The sequence below is a fragment of the Alligator sinensis genome, unplaced genomic scaffold (genome assembly GCF_000455745.1).
Source record: "Alligator sinensis unplaced genomic scaffold, ASM45574v1 scaffold268_1, whole genome shotgun sequence".
Classification (NCBI taxonomy): Eukaryota; Metazoa; Chordata; order Crocodylia; family Alligatoridae; genus Alligator; species Alligator sinensis.
The window spans coordinates 4895984-4908057 of NW_005841853.1; the positions used below are offsets into that span (position 1 = coordinate 4895984).

Genomic DNA, 12074 nt, shown 5'->3' on the forward strand with positions numbered 1-12074 from the left:
GTGGGTAGTGGGGTCCCACAGGGTTCGGACCTTGGACCTGTACTCTTCAATATCTTCATCAGTGACTTGGATGTGGGTGTGAAGTGTCCTCTGTCCAAGTTTGTGGATGACACTAAATTGTGGGGTGAAGTGCACACTCCAGAGGGTAAGGAACGATTGCAGGCAGACCTGGACAGGTTAAAAAAGTGGGCAGTATACAATAGGATGCAATACAACAAAGGACGAGTGCAGACTGCTGCACCTAGGGCACAAAAATATTCAGCACATCTACTGGCTGGGAAGTGACCCTCTCAGCAGCACAGGAGCAGAAAGAGATCTCGGAGTCCTAGTAGACTCCAAGATGAACGAGAGTCAGCAAAGCTATCCGCACTTTATCATGCATTATCATCCAAGGAGGTGATACTTCCCCTCTATGTGGCATTGCTTAGACCGCAGTTGGAGTACTGCATCCAGTTTTGGGCACTGCACGTCAAGAAGGATGTTGATAGACTTCAGAGGGTCCAGGGGAGACCACTCGTATGGTTAGGGGCTTACAGGATAAGCCCTATGAGAAGAGACTGAGGGACCTGGACCTCTTCATGCTCCACAAGAGAAGGCTGAGAGGGGATATTGTGGCTGCCTACAAATTCATTAGGGGGACACAGAAGGGATTGGAGATGCTCTGTTCACCAGGGCACCTCTTGGGGTAACAAGGAACAATGGTCACAAACTGACAGAGAGCAGATTTAGGCTAGATATCAGGAAAAACTTCTTCATGGTAAGGGTGGCCAAAATTTGGAATGGGCTTCCAAGGGAGGTGGTGCTCCCCACTACCTTGGGGGTCTTTAGGTGAAGGCCAGATAGTCATTTGAATGGGGTCATCTGACCCCAGCTCTCTTTCCTGCCTAGGTAGAGGGTCGGACTTGATGATCTGTTGAGGTCTCTTGCGACTCTAGCATCTATGAATCTATGAACCTATGCATCAAGGGCTCGGTGAGCAACTCTTCACCAGGGCACCCTTGGGGAAAACTAGGAGTAACAATCACAAACTCCTGGAAGACCCATTCAGGCTCAACATTAGGAAAAACTCCTTCACAGTCAGGGTGTCCAGACTATGTAATAAGCTCCCTCCAGTGGTGGTGCAATCACCTACCCTGGAAATCTTCAAGAGCAGACTGGACGGTCACCTTGCTGGGGTCACTTGACCCCAATTGTATTTCCTGCTTGTGCAGGGGGCTGGACCCAATGATCTTCCGAGGTCCCTTCCCGCCTTATAATCTATGCATCTATGAATTTGCTTCCTTTGTGTCTTCGTCATTCTGTCTGTCATGCTCAAAAAGCCATATTTGCGCTCACTTTTCTGGACTTTAGTGATTGATTTCAATTAGTTATGGTGTACTCCCAGTATCCAAGCAAAAAATGTCCCTTAACACCCTTACTTTAACTTTAACCCATAACACCCTTACCAAGGTGAAGCAGAGAATAGACGGCAACTGAATGCCAAAAGAATGGCAAGAGCAAGACAAAAGGAAACAGATGAGCAAAGAGGACGTCGTTGAAGAGATGCAATGGAAAGGCAAAAGGTTTGCAGAGACAATAGAAGACAGGCTGAAAGAGTAGGCAACAATAGAGTTGAAGATGAGACGGAGGAACACAGTTGTGGATTCATGAACACGGTGTGCCAATTTTGTAACTCTTTAAACTTCCAAGCTGAAAGCCTATCAGATTGCCAATTCCGGAGTAGTTGTCGTAAGTGTAAAGTGATTCTGCCCCCAAGAAGACCGTTTCCAGAGTATTTGTGGGATTTGATGACGATTCGGCACAACGAGCGTTACCAGACCCTTAAAACAAACATTTGATCGTACAACAGCATGACGTCTGTTGAGCAAAGATCATTGTGACGAGAGGTGTGATTCACGGATCGTATGGAGAATTGAATCCAAATGTACCGTGCATGGAAAATCATCAATGTCTCAAGAAATATCCGAAGGAGTTTACCGAGGAAATGTTGATGGGTACCCATTGTATAGAAGAAGACCAGGCAGAACAGCTCAAGTTGGTAATGACACAGTGGAAAACAGAAACGTAGTACCCTATAACAAGTACCTATTTTTGCCCGTCATTTTTGATGGGCTTTTACACTAGTAATGGTATAATGTGCAAAGACCTTTTTTATTCTACACAGGCACATTATGTGAAGACTGCTAAAACACACAAAGGCCTGAATCTGTAGTGCAAGCCTGGTGGGATAGGGATGTCTGGGAAGTGGGGGAATAGGAACAGATGTCTTTTCAGGGGAGAAGGGAGCAAGGCAATTGAGAAGCATATACAGGGAGAGAAGATGATGACCGAGGACACACAGGCAGAGGAGGAAGGGAGGACAGGGGAGTGACACTGATGTGAGATAAGCGGACAGGCAAGAGGACAGAGAGAGACCAACCTCATTCAAAGGGGACCCACGGCTTATTGCCCCAGAGCTCCTAGCTCGCATAGGGCACATCTACAAGTGCATTAATGCACCGTAGTTACTGAGCGTAGTTATAACAGGTACTAACTCAGTGCACAGTAACAGGAGATAGTGCCGGTGCACGCCTTTTTAGTGACACTAATGCACAGTAGGCTAATTCTACTGTGCATTAGTGCATTAGCATGGCTTCTGCTGTGATGCGCTAATACGCAGTAGAATTAGTCTACTGTGCATTTAGTGTCTTGTGTAGATGTGCCCATAGAGCTGTCCTGTCATGGAGACACCTTTCCACCGCAGCCTGAGCTCATAGGTAGGTCAGATCCAGACTGACCTGGAGATACTTGTCTACCACATCCTGAGCTACACGTGCCTTTGGGATACATTAGAAGGGAACCTGGGGAAGGGAACCTAGAAACCTTCCTATTAAGCTGTGGTTTATCACCTGAGAAGCCTGCCAGGCTCCTAATAAACAGCAGCTCCCCAGCTCCATCTTATCTCACACTGACACAGAGCAGAGACCTTCCTTCTCTCATCTGCTTCTGCTTCTCCCTGAAGAGTGCACCAGGCGGAAAGGACTTTCACTGACGGGTGCATCCCTTCTCCGCACATCTTTTAATGGCACAAACCAGCAAGAGGCAGACAGTATGTGTGGCTGACAATGACACATGGTACCATTAAACAAGTTGACGTGTCAACGCAAGGCAAGGGCAAGAAGACGGAGACTTTGAAGCAGGTGTGCATTATGTAGTGACTCACAAGTCCCTTTTCTAGAGTCATTTGTCTGCAAAGGAAGAGAGGTGGATGTGGCAGCTTAAAGGTGCTGGGGGCTACAGGACTCACTGCTCTGGAGACTGCACATACCCTTTGATGAACGAGTAAGAAGGCTGTCTGCTTTCAGCGGGGAATGGGGGCTGATCTGCAGTTATCTTTGGAGATCTCAGATGTTGGACTTACACATTTTTGCAAATTCTTCTTCTTTTTTCCCCCCTCAACATACACAGCTTCATAGTCTTATAGTTGTTAGGGGCTGGAAGGGACCTTACAGATCATTGGGTGCAGCCCCCTGCATTTGGGCAGGAAAGACCGCTGGAATCAGATGACCCCAGCAAGGTGGGCATCAAGATACTTTTTGAAGATCGCCAGTGTGGAGATGCTTTTTGAAGACCACCTCTCGGGGAAGCCTGTTCCAAACCGTCAGCACTCAACTTGTAAAGAAGTTTCTCCTTATGTCTAGCTTGAAGCAATCCTCAGTGAGCTTGTGCCCATTATTTCTTGTCCTCCCTTGGGGGCCCTTGGTGAACAGATGCTCCCCCAGGCCTGATACACTTATAAGCTGCCACCAAGTCCCCTGTGAGTCTTCTCTTCTCCAGGCTGAACAGTTCCTAGTCTTTCAGCTTCTCTTAATATGACCTGGTCTCTAGGCCTATAATCATGCATGTGGTCCTCCTTTGGACTCTCTTGAGCTTTGCCATGCACTTCCTGAAGTGTAGCACCCAAAACTGGTCGCAGTCTCACCAAGGCTGAGTAGAGCAGGAGAATGATATCCTTAGCCTTACTCAAAAAATGCACCCAGGACACCTGCCTCCAGTAGACCACCAGGACCAGCCTTGCATGCTGCATCAGGTCCCTAACAAATGTTCTTTAGCAGCCCCAAGATGCCATTTTCCCCTGCCAGCCATAAAGGGCTCGTCCGGGATTTGAACCCGGGACCTCTCACACCCAAAGCGAGAATCATACCCCTAGACCAACGAGCCACACCTGCAAGACTCTGAATTTGGAGAAACACTTGTCTCCTTTGGCGGCGCAGTTCTTGGAAGCTTAAGCATCCTTTCAGCAAAATCTGGCTTCACTCCCAGTAAAGTCTTCCTTGCTGCAATGAACCACCTGGGCTCCTCCAGCTGCAGGCTCCCCTGGCACTGTGGGTTGTGCTGTGCTGGGCAGAGGCAGGAGGTGAAGGTGGAGAAGGGAGGGGGAGCCTGGAGACCCCAATTGCTGCTGCAGCTGGAGCGATGGAGGGAGCAGCAGCCAGGTGGTGCCCTTGGAGGGGCACAAATGAACCCTTTTCTGGCTCCCTGTGACCCATGGGCTGCCAGCTGGACAGCCCTCATACAATGATGTGATACAATACAATGTCCTTCCTTGCACTGACTGATGGATCAAAGGCAAGATGCTGTTGCCTACAAAAGTTCACACCTCTCTGAACTAGCTGGTCTCTAAGATGCCACCCATGCCCTGCCTTCTGCCTGACTTCAGGCTAACCCAGCTAACCGCTTCTCTACCTGCATGTAAAAAGCATGTATGTTGGTATGGGAGACTGCCAGAGCCTGCAAATGATCAGCTCTCACTGAGCCAAAATCTCCATCCTTGGAGGATTTTAAGACCCGGCTAGACAAAGCCTTGGCTGGGATGATGTAGTTGGGGACAGTCCTGCATTGAGCAGGGGGTTGGACTAGTTGCAGTCCCTTCCAACCCTCATTTTCTATGATCTGCTGAAGCCAGTGGATAAAAAGGCTGTTGCAGTCTTTTCAGAGCAGAAGTATTATTGCAAGGTGCTCTTATTAGTACGATGTTTGAAGTCTGAGGGAACAGCTGGTGTTGGTGGAGAAGCCAGGGGTGTGGGAAGGTGACGCAGAAGCTGGCTGGCCTCCAGATAAGCACCTACTAAAAGCTCAGCAGCGAAGGTAGATGAAACGGCCAGGATCTGTGTATATAGCAGGGGCCGGGAGCTCAGAACGCCTGGGTTTTATTTTGGCCATTCCCATTGTATTGCTGCATGGCCTTGACAGACCTTTTAGCTCATGAGTACTTCAGGTTCTCCAGCTGTGAAGGGGAGATAACAAGACCACTTTTCTTCTATCCAAAAAAAGCCTCAGCCAACCTGGATGGCACCTTCTCTTGGACATGCAACTATTGCCTCAAGCTCTGCCTAGCTAAAATGAAGCATTTCATCCACTACATCCTCCATAGCTCCTTCCTGCATCATTTGGGACAGCACCATCTTACTGAGAGCCTGTCACCTGGGCATCACTCATGACCCACACTTCGCCCTGGGTCCCTATCTTCAGGCTTGGTCTTGCAGATTTCCTCCACATAACATCTCTGAGACATGGCCTTTCCTAGTCAGCTCTGGAATTACACTTCTTGTTCAGGCTCTTGTCATCTCATGTGTCCATTCTTGCAACATCCTTTTCTCTGGCCTTGACCAACACAATCTGGTCCTCTTATCCCCATCCAGAAAGCTGCTGCAAAGATATTTTCTTGGTCTGTCTGTTTGACCACATCCCCTCCCATCTCTCCACTGATTCTTCCTCCTCTGTCCCATCAAACATAACGTATTTGTTATAGCTCTTCATGGTCTATCCCTACCCTCTCACCCTGTCATCTCTCATTCGGTATCAAAAGGTCATCTCGTGCTTCTGTTCCCTCTGTGATGCCAGTTCTCATTTCTCACTCGTTCGACTTTGTTCCCAGACACACCTGCAAAATCACTTTATTCTTCTCCTTCAAATCCCACGTCTCACTCTCCCTTGTGGTGACGCCTACACAAAAATCAACAGCACGTGGGCTATTGGTGTGCTCAGAACAGTGCCCACCTTGCTGACTGGTCTCTTATTATTTCCTTGCATCCCCCCTGCCTGTTTCCATCTGTTGTCCTTTGCTTCATATTTTGCGCAGAAGCTCTTTGGAACAGGTCCATCTTCTTATTCTCTATTTGTGCAAAGGGGTCTTAGGTATAAGATAATACAGATAAATAATAATAAAGCTAGAAATGCTGTACAGCGAAGTGGGAAAGGACAAGGAGCAATGGGCTCAAGTTGAAGCAAGGGAAGTTAAGGTTGGATATTAGGAAGAATTATCTCACTAGGAGGGCAGTAAAGCACTGGAACAGGCTACCCAGAGAGGTGGTGACTCTGCAGCCTTGCAGGTTTTCTAAACCCAGTTAGACAAAGCTTTAGCTGGGATGATGTAGTTGGGGCTGGTCCTGCTTTGAGCAGGGGGTTGGACTAGATGTGACCTCCTGAGGTCCCTTCCAACCCTCATTTTCTATGATTGTATGAAAGCCTTCTTGATGGTTAGAATGGCTTCTGAGGTCCTTGGATGTCGATGATGAAGAGGCAAAATGCTGGTAGAAGTATTCCTAATTTTGACTTGATCTGTTTCAATCAAGCCTGGGTTTCTGGAGAGCAGGTCTGTGTGTTTCACAGCAACATTTTGCACTTTCAGGTTGGCTTCCCTGAGTATTTGCAGCCATCCGTTGGAATCAACCCATGTGCAGAAGCTCAAAACAGCATCTGTGCATCCCTTAAGTTTCAAAACTTATCCTTCACTGGGGCTTATGAGGTACATAGATACTATATTGATCTTCAGCCACGATGAGCTGCAGCAACAAGCATCTATATACATAGACATCCACATGCTTGTTTAGAAGTTAGGCACTAAAGGGCTGATCCAAAGTCCAGCGTTGTCCTCTAAATGCCCGGCTACCTAGAATCATTGCGCTAGACATTGCACAGGCATATTGTAAGAGAAAGCCCCTGCCCCAAAGTGTTTATAATCGGAAGGTGCAGACAAGCAAAAGATTTATACCCATGTAACCAGCTATAGACTGGTATAGACTAGTTGGGTAACTTCACCCAATCCAGCAGAGAATTTCCCCTAACAGAACTGGGTAAAATTCCACCAGTTTTAGTTATACCAGTTTAGGTTTCATCTGTTTGCTTCCATCCCGGGATAGCTGCTTGCTAAATGCATGTAAACTATTACTGGCTTCCCTGCTACCTAATGATGAAGCACAGCGATAGCGCCGACAGCTGCATGCCTGTCTGCTTCTGATCCTGGTGTCACCTACATCAGTTTAAATACCAATGCCAACTAAACGCCAATGGCACTACACTTAGGTCCTAAATAAACAAAGAAGGAGAGTTTATCCTTTTTGCTTTGCAAATGGAAACTAAGACACAATAATGGGCTTAGATGACTTGCAGATGTGACTATAGCAGAGGAGGATTTGAATTAAGACCTCAAAGCCAAGCATTTTAGCCACAACAGCATCCACCCGTCACTACGGCTGGGCCTGGGGCAGAACACAGGTGCAATCATTTGTTAGCACAGAGGCAATGTGGAAGCCTGTCTTGAAGATCAGATCCCTGAGGAAATACAAGGTTTATCTTTAAGAATTTCCCATAAGGAATCAGATGCAATCTGAAGCCAGTTGTTAATGAATTATTATCTTTACCAACCCAAGTATGGAGCTGTGGACACTAATCAGGTTACACTTTTTGACAGATGCAGATTGATGTCTTCAAGCACCCAATCCAGGCAGCCGGGCTAATCCCTTTCATAGGGTGCAAATTGCTAATCTGATTTGAATGCCTGGCTGCCTGCTTTTGTCCTGCTGCCTGGTTTAGAAATCACTAGTCGGTGACTAATAAATGAAAAGTTCTGATCAGGCGCCGCATGAGATGAATTTCTGATTGACTTTTGCAGGAATCGTCCCCGGGGCCAATTTCTGTCTTCTAAAACAAAAGGGAAAAAAAATGAAAAAGGGGATAATAAATGAAATAAATAAAATAAAGGGCAGCTATTAATTAAGGTTTAGGCGCTCGTATCATTATGGTGACAGGTGGTGGGTGGCATTGGCACCTCTAGAGTCAACTCATTATAAGACTGACTATCTCTGAGTTTTTAATATTTGGGGAAAGGATATTTAAATCTCTTCCATGGGAAGCTGAAGGGAGTGGCTCTCCTTGCTATGACTTCTCTTAGTGTCGTATAGACCTAGCAGAATTTGGGTAATACCTTGGTGCTTGTGAACCCTACTGCCCTGTCCAGCAGATGGTACTGACTCCCAGGTCTGCAGTAGTGTTTCTTCCTAAATGCTGGGGACTCTGCTTTTGCTGTGGGCTATTATTTAGCCACAGTGAAATCATTGGCTGTAATGAGCTGTGGGTTTTCATCTCAGGCAGATGGCCACATGCCTTCAACCACTAAGCTAGATGGGCACTAGGTGGTACTCTTAGCAAGTAGGTTGGGCATTGAATGAGCGGGGGGGGGGAGGGTGTAGCGGTGACTAGAAAAGCAACCTAGATGTGAACTGATTTGAGCCATAGTCCAGGACTTCTGCATTTGTTGGTTTTTGAAATAGGCAGCTAATTTTAAGGCTCCAAAATAGAGGCACTGATCCCTGACTGCCCATATGTCCCCACTGAGTGACAAACCCATGTGTTCCTTGGTGAGCAGGGAAATGCAAGTGGTGGCCCAAGTCCTCAGGCACAGGCAGGTTTGGTTTCTGCAGGAGGACAGACCTCTCTTCCAGTTTCAGACATGCTCAGGACTCTAGGGGTGCTTGTACCTGTGACGAAAATGTCACGTTGTATGGCTTAATGGCATCACGCTGTACACGTGCAAGAGTTTTGGGGGTTTTAAATAAGTTTGCATTGTCACAAACTAAGTTACATCCTGATGAAGCTTAGTTCGCGATATTGCAAATTGCAACGATACAGCTGGCAGCTCACCCCCCAGCCACCGGAGAGGCAGACAGACTCTGCAGAAAAATAAGGATCAGGCCCCTTGCTCTTTCTGCCTTCAGCGGCTGGCAGGATGTCTGGGGCCACTCGGGAGCGGGCTGGCTTGCTCCTGGGGCAACACTGGAAGGTGGCAGGAGGGTGGCTGTGTTGTTTGGTGGCCGGAGAAGGCAGCGGGGATGGTGCACAGGGCACTGAAAGATCGGGCATGCTGCTAGCTCATCAGGTGCTGCCCCAGCTTGGAGCCACCCAATCTAATGCTTCTTCGAGCCTGCCTGGGCTTCCAGCTCCCCATACACCATCCCTGCCTTTTCTGTACACCCAACCACCCTCTGCTGCCTTCCCGTGCTGTCCCAGAGGGTGGGCCCTGGTGTCCCGCCAGCTGCAGGAGCCTGCTGAAGGCAGAAGTGGTGAGGCAGCCCCTAACAACTATGACTCTATGAAAATGGTGGGTTTCGATTAAAAACCCACATTTCAATTTTGAGGGCCTAGAATAAAACCCTGAGGACTAAATCCCCATTGCATGTACAAGTGCCCCAGAAGAACAGAGCTGCAAGGTTTCCTGAGCTGCTCAGATCCTGGATGGGACTGGCATAAACTGCGAGTCTGGAAAGGGGGACCTGCAAGCGCCTTGTTCTCAGGGCATGATGTGACTGGGGCCACTGGCAGCATGTGGGGTATGGCTGTGCTGCTCTACTTGTGTTGTATACTGACATCACCCCTGTAGCTTGGGAGCTGGCTTCCTGAATAAGCCCAGAAATTGCTGAAAAATACCAATGCTGCTTTTTCCCCCCCATCATGAGAAACCCCTACATTGGGTCCTCAGGCCAAACAGCTGACTTTGCTACTCAGCCTAGTCTCAGCAATCTCTATCTTAGATTGCTGCAGTAATGTGCTGACCATCACAGCCCTTCTCCACAAAGTATAGATGAGGAATCAAGGCACAGAGGGTGCATCTACACATGCAATTAGCACAGCTGAATAAACACTGGTGCAGTTTGCACCAGAGTTTATTGCTCTTGGGTGCAGCATTTACACATGCACTTGGGACAGCAGCATATTGAGCTGCTCTGCCCTGGCTGAACGTGCTGCAGAGGGGCTGGCTGGGGCATGAGGGTGCTCCAGTGCGGGGCTAGCTGGCAGGTAGACCCTCACTGGAGCACCCTCATGCCCCAGCCAGCCCTGGTTGCCATCTATCTATGCACAGCTGCACAGTAAATAACTCTGCTGTAGGATAGTACTTGTGTCAGGCAGTATTATCTTACAGCAGAGCTAATTAACATACTGTGCTCTAATAGCACCCACGTGTAGATGCCCCCTAGTTAGTGAACTCCACAGTGAAGCGCATGTGAAGATGCTCCCAGTGACACGCAGGTTGTATCTACACATTTGTGCACCCATACCTCAGCGAGCTTTGGAAGAGCATAGTGGTAAGCTCAGCTCCTAGCACTACATGTCCTGGCTGGTGATAGCTGAGCTAGCTATATCAGGGGCATCCCCGTGAGCTGCAGTGCTGACACCCTCTGAGTGACTTGCCCAAGGTCGTTCTGGCAACCTGGGGTGCAGCAGGGAATTACTGAACTGAGGTCTCAAGTTAGTCCCCGTACCCATGGATTATCCTCCCTCTCCTGTCTGCATTCAGAGTCTGTGACTGCACACACTACAATTAAGCCCACGCAAGGCCCATCTACGGCGGTAGGTTTGATGGCTGCATGCAGTGACACTTTGTTACCCAGAAGTGCTATCAGCTCCCTAACACAATTTGCAATAAGTCATCATTAATTAATGCTAAGTTACGAGGCACTTCTAGGGGAAATGACATATAAAATTGACATCAATGCTGGAAGAGTTCATTATGGTTAATGTTACAATAAAAGCCAGAGGAATTAATGATGAATTGCAATGCTTAAGGATTGCTCTTTGCGGGCCTCAAAGTCCTGTCTCAGGAGCTTTTATTTGTTTTTGGCTGGGGCTGGGGGAGAGTGGGGGAGGGAAAGTGTATTTACAGCTTTACGAAAAATGAAACGCCACGGATAGCGTTCAGACCCCCTGCGCGGCCGCATCCTACTCACATTCTGACACCTCTGATAGACAGAGACACACTGATGCCTCCCCCACGCAGACACCTCCTCCAAACCCTTCCCACACTTTTGCACATATAGACACCCTGCTGAATCTCAGCCACGCGCTGCCAGACCTCACCGTCACGCAGAGCCAGGTAAACCTTACTTGCCTATACAGAGAGTTACTTGCTAGTCCCTGAAGTCAGTAGGAAGTTTGTTGTGATCCATTCTTTCTATCAGTGCCTACAGGTGTGCGTGTGTGTGTGCACGTGCCCCTGCTACATGCTTTGTTCGTACACATGCACATGTATATATACACCCACAGCCCTCCTGCTGTGCCCATATAGCTACACACTAGTCCAGGGGTCAGAAACCTTTTGGAGCAATGGGCCAGGTGCTTGTGACCCCTATGCTACCAGGGGCTGCTGATCTTTCCCTGTTGCTCTGATCTCCTCCCTGCTCTGTGCCCCTCTCTGCTTATCAGGTGCTACCAAAAACTGCAGCAAGCACCAATGGGGAACAGCAAATTCAGTGAAGGCACAAAGCAGGAGGCTTTAAGCAATCACTTTAACAAGAGCCAGTCAGATCCAACCTCTTTGTGGGTTGTGGACCCCTGCACTAGTCCACTGGTTTGACCTGTGATGCTGGTGCCCGAGAGGGATTGCACAGTCCAACTTGGTGTGGAGTAGAGAGCTCCATGCTGTCACTGTCTCTGACTAAGGAGATGCTGGACAAACCTGACTACCATGACCCTCAGCAAGGATCCCCGCCAAGTGTCACTGGACTCACAAGCCTGCCATAAGCCTGCCCTTGAAACCACAGCAGGGTTTCTGATCTTACCTATCAACTTAAAGGGGCACCTGGTAGATCAGTTACTAAAGGGAATGGGAAATATGGCATCGTATCTTCAGTTGTACCTAAGAGGAACTGGTGTCCCATGTTAGGAGGGTGTGTGACCCCTCTCGGGAGGCAGGGATGGCTGTGACATCAGCAGTATGAAATGGGACACCAGGGACGCTTGTACATGCCACGTTTTTTTGA

The 12074-nt window shown here is 48.4% G+C and overlaps 1 non-coding gene across 1 annotated transcript; it reads right to left on the minus strand.

Annotated features, from left to right (window-relative positions):
• Window positions 1–4128: 4128 nt before the first annotated feature.
• TRNAP-UGG lies at window positions 4129–4200 on the minus strand. The gene has a single exon. It is a non-coding gene; the product is annotated as a tRNA-Pro (tRNA).
• Window positions 4201–12074: the final 7874 nt, after the last annotated feature.